Source organism: Miscanthus floridulus, unplaced genomic scaffold (genome assembly GCF_019320115.1).
Source record: "Miscanthus floridulus cultivar M001 unplaced genomic scaffold, ASM1932011v1 os_999_1, whole genome shotgun sequence".
Taxonomy (NCBI): domain Eukaryota; kingdom Viridiplantae; phylum Streptophyta; class Magnoliopsida; order Poales; family Poaceae; genus Miscanthus; species Miscanthus floridulus.
Genome location: NW_027098571.1, coordinates 48,892 through 57,032, shown reverse-complemented (window position 1 = coordinate 57,032; position 8,141 = coordinate 48,892).

Here is an 8,141-nt window from a genome sequence, read left to right as displayed (position 1 = left end):
ATGCCTTCAAAACTATGAGAAAGCATAATCACACTAAAGATGTGGAAGGTTTGGAATGAAGCAGGCTATTTTTTGATCCACAACTGTGGCCTATATATATAGCCCAGGAAGTGAGGAGATAGGCTTCGTCGGGGTTATAGAATTAAAGTCAGATATGGAAATTCAGGGGATGAATTATGAAGAGACAATAGAATCAGACTTATTGCTTCCCATAGTTACAAAATATCATGGGATTGATATGAAGGGTTTACATTAACTAGCGATCAACCCACCAAGACTTCTTTGGATTGAAGGGAGTCCGGGTCCCCACAAGGTCAAAGGTGATCATGGACCAAGTCATATTAGCCCATTGATAAAATTGCATTAGGGGAAGAGGAAAGGCCGCCTGCTTAAAAGATGTCCATATACCCAACCGATTTCTCGGTGACTGGGAAACAATGGGAAAGAAAAGCCACCTATTAAGAGATGCCCATTTATCGGTGGTTGGGAAACCGTGGGAAAGAAGTCTGTGGTTTTCCCGATGGGCATTTGATGAAGCGAACAAGGGGAAGGTGTCCACACATTTTAGCCCTTACAAACACTAGAACAACTCTGCGATCATGGTGAGAAAACACAGGTGATGTCACAAGAATTCTTCTAACCGCAGCATCTAATCCTCTTGCTCAACAAGGCGCTAAAATGAGCGATACAATCACCCAATGCACAAGAATTCTTCTAACCACTTAAGATCCTCATAGCAAGAAATTAGACCATGGAGGGTCTGGCAGAGCCAGGGTGTCATAGAACTGACCAATTTATAAGGGCATAAGTACAATGGCAGCCTGCAAGCAGTCGCACTGTCATACTTGAGCCCATATAAACCCGGTAGTCTATCGAGTACCACGACAGGTCTCAATAAACGATCCACATACAACCAAGATCATACATGATTCAACATATATGTCACATATTACATAAAGTTCACAAATACATTTCCATCAGCAGAGTATGAAATAAAGTTATTACAAACCAAGTTTGATAGATAATAGCGGAAGCAAATTAAGTTCGAAAGTAGCATTTGCCAACATAGTTTGATACAGTGCCAACATATGATCACAGTCCACAAAAGCATATAGAGGGATTTTTAAAGAAGCCTGCCCAAGGCTTACTCCTCATCCACAGCGGAATAGAAGCAACTCTTGCAATAACCATGAAATACTATGCCATCTGCAACAATGGAAAAAGAACCTTGAGTACGAGAAGGTACTTAGCTAGACTTACCCATCATAAACCAGAAATAAATTGACTCCAAGGATTATGCAAGGCTATATAAGTGGAGGTAGCTTGACAGCATTTGCATAAAAAGCGATTAACTTAATTATACAATTATAAATCCATTATCAAGTTAATTATAACTATCTATCCCTAAATTAGCAACTATCCTGTACCAAACATGTGATACATCATTTTAAGAGCATATAATAGTAACCATAGCAGGTATAGTAATTCCATGTTTATCCGAACCATTATATTCCATAATACCATTACTATGATGTTGGAGCTAGCCAAGTTTCTCACTATCCAGGAGAGACGACGATTCGAATCAATTTCAACCAGCTGGGAATTTATTCCTAATACAGACCCAGGCAGACCAGATCAATAGTCACCTTAGGTCACCTTTGGTACAACTCAAGTACACATTTCGTGGGTTCGCCTAGTGCCGCACAATCAGGGACAACCAACTGCTAGGACGTTTAGGCTCTACCTACCCTTGGGCTCACGTCTAGCTCCTCGCACATCCTTACTACCATCTAGAGTGCGCACTTTGACAGAGCAGGGCCCAACTTGAGTTGAGCTACTTGGCTTCATGGTCGGAATGAGTTATCCGGCCAGCTAAGTAATAGGCATGCGTTCAATCTTGTCAGAAGTGCCAACAATGGTACGTTCCTTAATCGGCATAGACGGAATCACATGAGTCAACCTACCATAGACTCTGCCTGGCCTCCATTTACTTTTACCCCATGGTTCTTTTCTATGATAGCAAATATAGCCAACCGTGCTTTGGTATCCACCTATATCTCGCAGGTGACAGGAAATCACCCGACTTCTACCGGTCTAAGCAGGGCTAAGCATATATTCGATCTTGAACCTACATAGAGTTAAAGGTGTACTTCTAGACAAGGTAGTTCTATGCATCAAGTGTTTCCAGACAACTCTTATAACCTAATGCATCAATCATAAAGGACTCAAGTAATATTTTACAAAACACTAGGAGACTTAGAATGCTTCGGGTCTTGCCTTTCAGAAAAGAAGTGGGGCGATGGTCAGGGCACTCTGAAAGCTCTTCTAGGGTCTGCTCCTCTTCTTCGGGAGCTGTGGCTTGAGGAAGCTCTTGCTAGTCCCCTTCCTCTCCTTCGTTGAATTCCAGCAACGTTATCTCCTCTGCCGATCCTAGATGCATGAATATGGCATAAGATATTATGAATGCATACATGCCGATAAGGATAGTATGATGACACATGATGAATGCATTCATGTAAGTATTCTTAACAGCATGGTGTTAAAATAATAATAAGTGCGTCACATTTTACTGAGTATGTGCATATCTCTTCTTGATTACTTAATCAAACACTTCAATAATTCATTTACTACACCACAAAATAGCAGCTACTTGTTTTACTCATAACTAGAGTTATATATATCAAAATCCTATGGTTATAGACATTCTAGAAAGCATAAGAAATTGTCTACAACTCTCTTTTAAGACTCTTACTGTGATTCAATAGTTATATAGGGCAAACAAATCATTCAATCAAATCTGTCCAGAAAGTAAACATTTCGGACAGCAAACTTGTAACAGCTAGAATTCTAAAATCCTAAGTCCTATGACTGAAAATTTAACACAAGGTATATTAGTAAGTTATCTACAACTTTGTTTTTAACAAGTTTTACAGCAAAGACCATTATCCATATGAAATCATCCACACAATCAAAACTATACATGCAGCCTTGTATTTGAATTATAAAGTGATAATTAGTTAGTTGCATACAATCAATAGCTTCTACACCTTACTATAAACATCAACAGTTACTATGCCTCACAAGAATCATAGAAAACATCATGATGAACCCCAATTTAATTACTTAAATGCCTTTATTAATTTAATTAAGTAATTAGGGTAAATAATAAACATACACCAAATGTACATAATAAATTCTCAGAAAATTACAGTAGACTCCTAATGCTCACAATAGGTTACTATGAAAATTTCATACCATTTACACATGTATAACATTCTTTGCAAAAATGACAAGATAGCAAGGGTTATTTTAGTAAAAATAGAAAACCATATAGAAAAGTGTCAAGCAACAGATTATATATTTTTTCTAGCTTCACATTAGTGCCATACTACTGTACAAAAATTTGCATATCAATATAATACATATTTTTATCCTTACAAATTTTCTTAGAAAATGCCATTTATTAATAATTAAATAGAAAGACCATATTTAAATCAAGTTCCCAGTAAGTTTATTATTTTTTCTAGCTAGAGCATGTCAATACAAAACCAACAAAATTAGAATCACAATTTTAGGAGTTTTCTAGCTCAAGATATCTAATTTACCAAATTGTAAACATATAAAACTCATTTATCTAAACACATTTAAATCTCCAATAAAAATATCAGAAACTGTACATATCATATTTTTATAAAATACTACACTTTCTAAGAAACACTATAAAATTTGGTTCACAAGATTTGGATCTCTACAGCTCAACTTATCATTTTTCAAAGATTGCATCTAAATCAGTGAAAGAAATAACAAAAACCCTAATACACAGTCGTTGACAGAGGGGTCCCACTGGTCAGCGGCGGGGGCCACCCATCAGTGAGCCAGAAGTAGAGCACGGCATTTCCCTGGCAGTATCTCACCGATGGTGAGGTCTCCGACCAAAACAATTGCACCGACGTATCTACAGGCCAACCCGCATCTAGTGACCTAGGTGGTGACATCGCAGGTACGGCGGAGCATGCTCGTCGCCGGCCATGGTGGCACGGTGGCGCTGCTCTACGGTGCGCATGCCATCTCTGGCCTCGGTGAGTCCAAGCGAGGAGCGCACCAGCATAACGGTGACCATACGGATCTATCTAGGTGACCTAGGTGGCGCGAGGTGCTCCGATGAGCTTCGGCCACGTGCACGGTGGCATGGAGGTGTGAGCGCGGTGGCGTGGGTCACCGTGTTCCGCGCTGGCGGAGCAACGAGTCACAGTAACATCATGACACAAGCTAACACACATCCTAACCAAGCCCTAACGTGAAGAATAAGGAAGAATGCACGTGCGAGTAGTGCGGCGGCGAGCTTGCCGTGGAGGCAGCCATGGCGGCCGAGATCTCTGGCGAGATGAAAATGGCGAATACGCCCTCACTGAAGCTCTTCCGATGTAGCAATTATGTCGAGGAGGTGGAGGGGGATGTGGCGCAGCTATGGGCTACACATAGGCAGTGCGGTGGAGCACGCATGAGGCGACGACAGAGGTGGTGCGGTGCTCGGCGGCACTGCAGATGAGCGCTACGGCAAAGGAGGAGGCAGGGAAATGCAAATGGGAGCGTGGGTGGTCACAGGCGAGCGCTGGGGGGTTGAAGGCGCGCTGTGGCTCAACATGGCCTGGCTGATTAGACCGGCGGTGACGCGCGGCCTCACCGCCTCCATGCGGCATTTGTGCTCTGGCGGCGGTTGGCCACCGATGCCAAGCCGATTCGGCCATCAGACCCGCGATCCCAGCCTAACAACACGATTTGCTAGCGATCAAACTCTTAATACGTAGCGCCTTAGTGCAAACCAACTGAACAAAACCTATAGCCCTAAGTACCAGCTACAAAAACGCTTAAGAAACCTTCTCCTAATTCACAACAGTTAGGAAGTAAAATCAGCCCAAAGTTGAGCTCGTCACACTGTCAGTCAAAAATGACTTAGCAAAATTCTAAGTGTTGAAAAATAGTGAAACCTTGATTCTTATGAGCTAATTTCAAGCATGTTAGGAGCTGAACTAGCTTATGACCCAAAAATAAAAGTTGTTCCTTTCATGAAATGCTACAACTTTGCTTTAGTGACCACATCCATGCAAAGTCTCTATCATATAGTTCAAACTAGGTCAAACCTACTACATTCAAATGATGACTAACACTTGAACTATGACTTAGTGACCAAATTAGCCTTAGTCATGAATACCAAAGTTGTTCATAATGACATTCTAAACATGTTTAAGCTATTCGTAAGGTCACACAAACATTTCCTACATTGGTTACACATTTCACTTTCTAGGTCAACATACATAGCATCACTTAAGGACTTGATTAGACAAAGTGATCTTCTTAAACAATGTTCCATTAGTCATCCTAAGTGTAGCTAAGATGTTTTAGTGACTCACATCAACTATTTACATGTATTCACTCATGATCATATGCATATATACAAAGAAACATAAAATAACAAATATGTTTCAATCACATGTTTCAAATATAAAAGCTTAAATATGAATGCTTGATGCTCATGCTCATGCAATGCAAGTTAAATTATGCAAGCCTAACACCTAAGGTGTTACATAGGGGCACTCGAGGAAGCAAACAGAGGAGAAACATAACTAAAGTTGTTGAGTTGCTCTTACCAGAGTTGGATAGACATTTATAGTCGGCCTGGAAAGAAGAATTCAAGCGCCCGTGAAGCAATGATGCTCTCATAAAGCTTTGAAGCATGGGCTCATAAGCTGGCAAAAATGATGATAGATAATGGATCCTAGATCGAGATTCTCTACCCGTGACTACGGACCTATCGGAGACACAAGCATAGAAATTTTGGAATAAAATTACTTTTATCCCAAAATTGGGGGGGGGCATGTGTTTACACCAAAATTTGGGAAGAGGAATGTGGGAATTCAAAGCTCCCAAAGATCGTGTCACCAAGGAATCGATTACATAAAAAGTCGATATCAGCTGATTCAAATGCAACACTGGAATCGACTCTCTTCGGATGATGCCAGCAGATAACGACAGGAAGCTACGGTTGGCGTCGGGAGAAACATGTCGGACTCTATAAAAAGGGAAAGATTAGGGTCTAAGTTATCTTAAATTAGGAATGCTTTATTCTATACCAAAGATTGTAATGAGTCATACTTGAGTAGGATTCATGCTTGGGCTCCGGGTATAAATATTGGACCCCGACTATTGTAAAAAGGACATCCAATCAATCAAATATAATTTACTTTTTTTTGGCTCCGTGCCGACCCTTAGGAGTAGGAGTAGAGTAGATCTCGACGATTTTTTCAACACACATGGCTGCATCGGTCCGGTCGACCTTCGGCTTGTCTATAAGTAACGTCATGGCTTATACTTTGGTTTGTACAGCTGCATCGATCCGGTCGACCTTCACTGCGAACTCTAGTATAAGCTAGTTATCGATTCTTTTCTAGTTTAAGTACGGCTGCATCAATCCGGTCGACCTCCACTGCTCGAATTAGATTAAGGTCAAGTTATCGGCTCTACCTAGGGGTGACGTCCTTCAGGTAGATTCATTAAGTTATCGATCTTGCTGATGTTCTTATTGTCATTAGTTTGCAGCAACATCAATTTGCCCTGTCGAGATCGATCTAGATCGGCCTCATGTCCTTTTAGTTCGTCGTTTGCTTTTGTCACAACATGATGTTTCTTACTCTAAGCGATGGGTTATGTTTTATTGGCTGTTCTATTTCGATCTTGATCGTGCATAGTACGCGGTTAAGGCATGTATGATTTTAAAGAGGTTTGCTGGCTAGTTAAATCTGGTCTATAGTTCATTATTATGGCTATAATGATCCGGTCGATCCCCACTGATGGCACTGTAAGTTGGAGGATGCTAGTTAGTAGATTTGTTCTCAATTAGGCGTGACCTTAACTGTTTGCTATGCCTGCATCCTGAAGCGGCACACTTGAAATTGTCTGGGCAAAGACCGACATGTTTCACCTTAAATTACTGATAAACTTTCTCTCCTTATCAATTATAGGATAAAATTGACTATCGCGTCTCGGGAGAAATTCACAGGATTGGTTTCCCCTACGTTGAAGCAAGTGGATCTCCAGCCTTACTCTATCAAACAGATCCTTCCGACTTGCCTTGTGTCAACACACATTTTCGTGTCGACACATTCCAATGTAAAAAAAAAGCTTTAGTTAGACAAACCAGTCTTATTGATTTGAGACGTTAGTTGCTTTTGTTTCGACTTTGTAACAAAAGCTAGTTTTTTTACTCTGTACAAGGATGTGCCTAAGCAATTCTTCCAAATTCAAATACTAATGCGATACTACCTCTGTCGGAATAGTCCTAAATCAAACTATTTTAAATTTGATCGAATTTATAAAAATAAATACAAGTATTCATAGAGTAAGTTTTCGTTCGGTAGGGCTTCTTTGCGAACGGCTTTAAAAAAAACATAGACTTCTCCATTCCACGGCTTCTCTAGTAGAATAAAATCACGTAAATGGGATTCTCTAATTCACTAGTGAAATTTACCCAAACAAGCCGGAAGAGGTTCCCGAGTGATCAGACCGTCCACGTCATCACAATATCCTTTGACCGTTTGATTCTGAGATCAACGGTGGAGGCTGATCCCATCAAATTTTACTGCGCCTCCGAAAATATCTTGGCCTCCTCTGTCCCTCTCTCGGTCTCTCCGTCTCTCCGCTGCGGCGCAGCGGCCTGACCCGGCCGAGGCCGCGTGCTGGCGCCTCCACCTCCACCTCCGCCGCCCCCACCCCCGCCCCCGCCCCCGCCCCCTTCCTCTCCCTCTCTCTCTCTGCACGTGGCGGCACAGCGGGACGGCGCGGCCGGGGTGGCGGCGCGCCGATGGTGCCCTCCTCCGGCACGGCTGCGCATCCTCGTCCCGGCTGGCGCCGCTCCCCGCACTGCGCGCACGGCGCAGCGCGCCCCCCGACACGGCGCGCCGGCCACCACCGTGGCCGTGACCCACCCCTTGCTATCCCGGCGTGGCCTCCTACAGGCGTGTGTTCCTGTGGTCGAAGAAACCCTAACTTCCTGTGCTCCACGACCTCGGTACTCGCCGGAGGCAGCGGCGGCGGCGGCTCAGCTCGGTTGTGCAGTGAGGTGCACCCTCTTCTTCCCCTCCTCT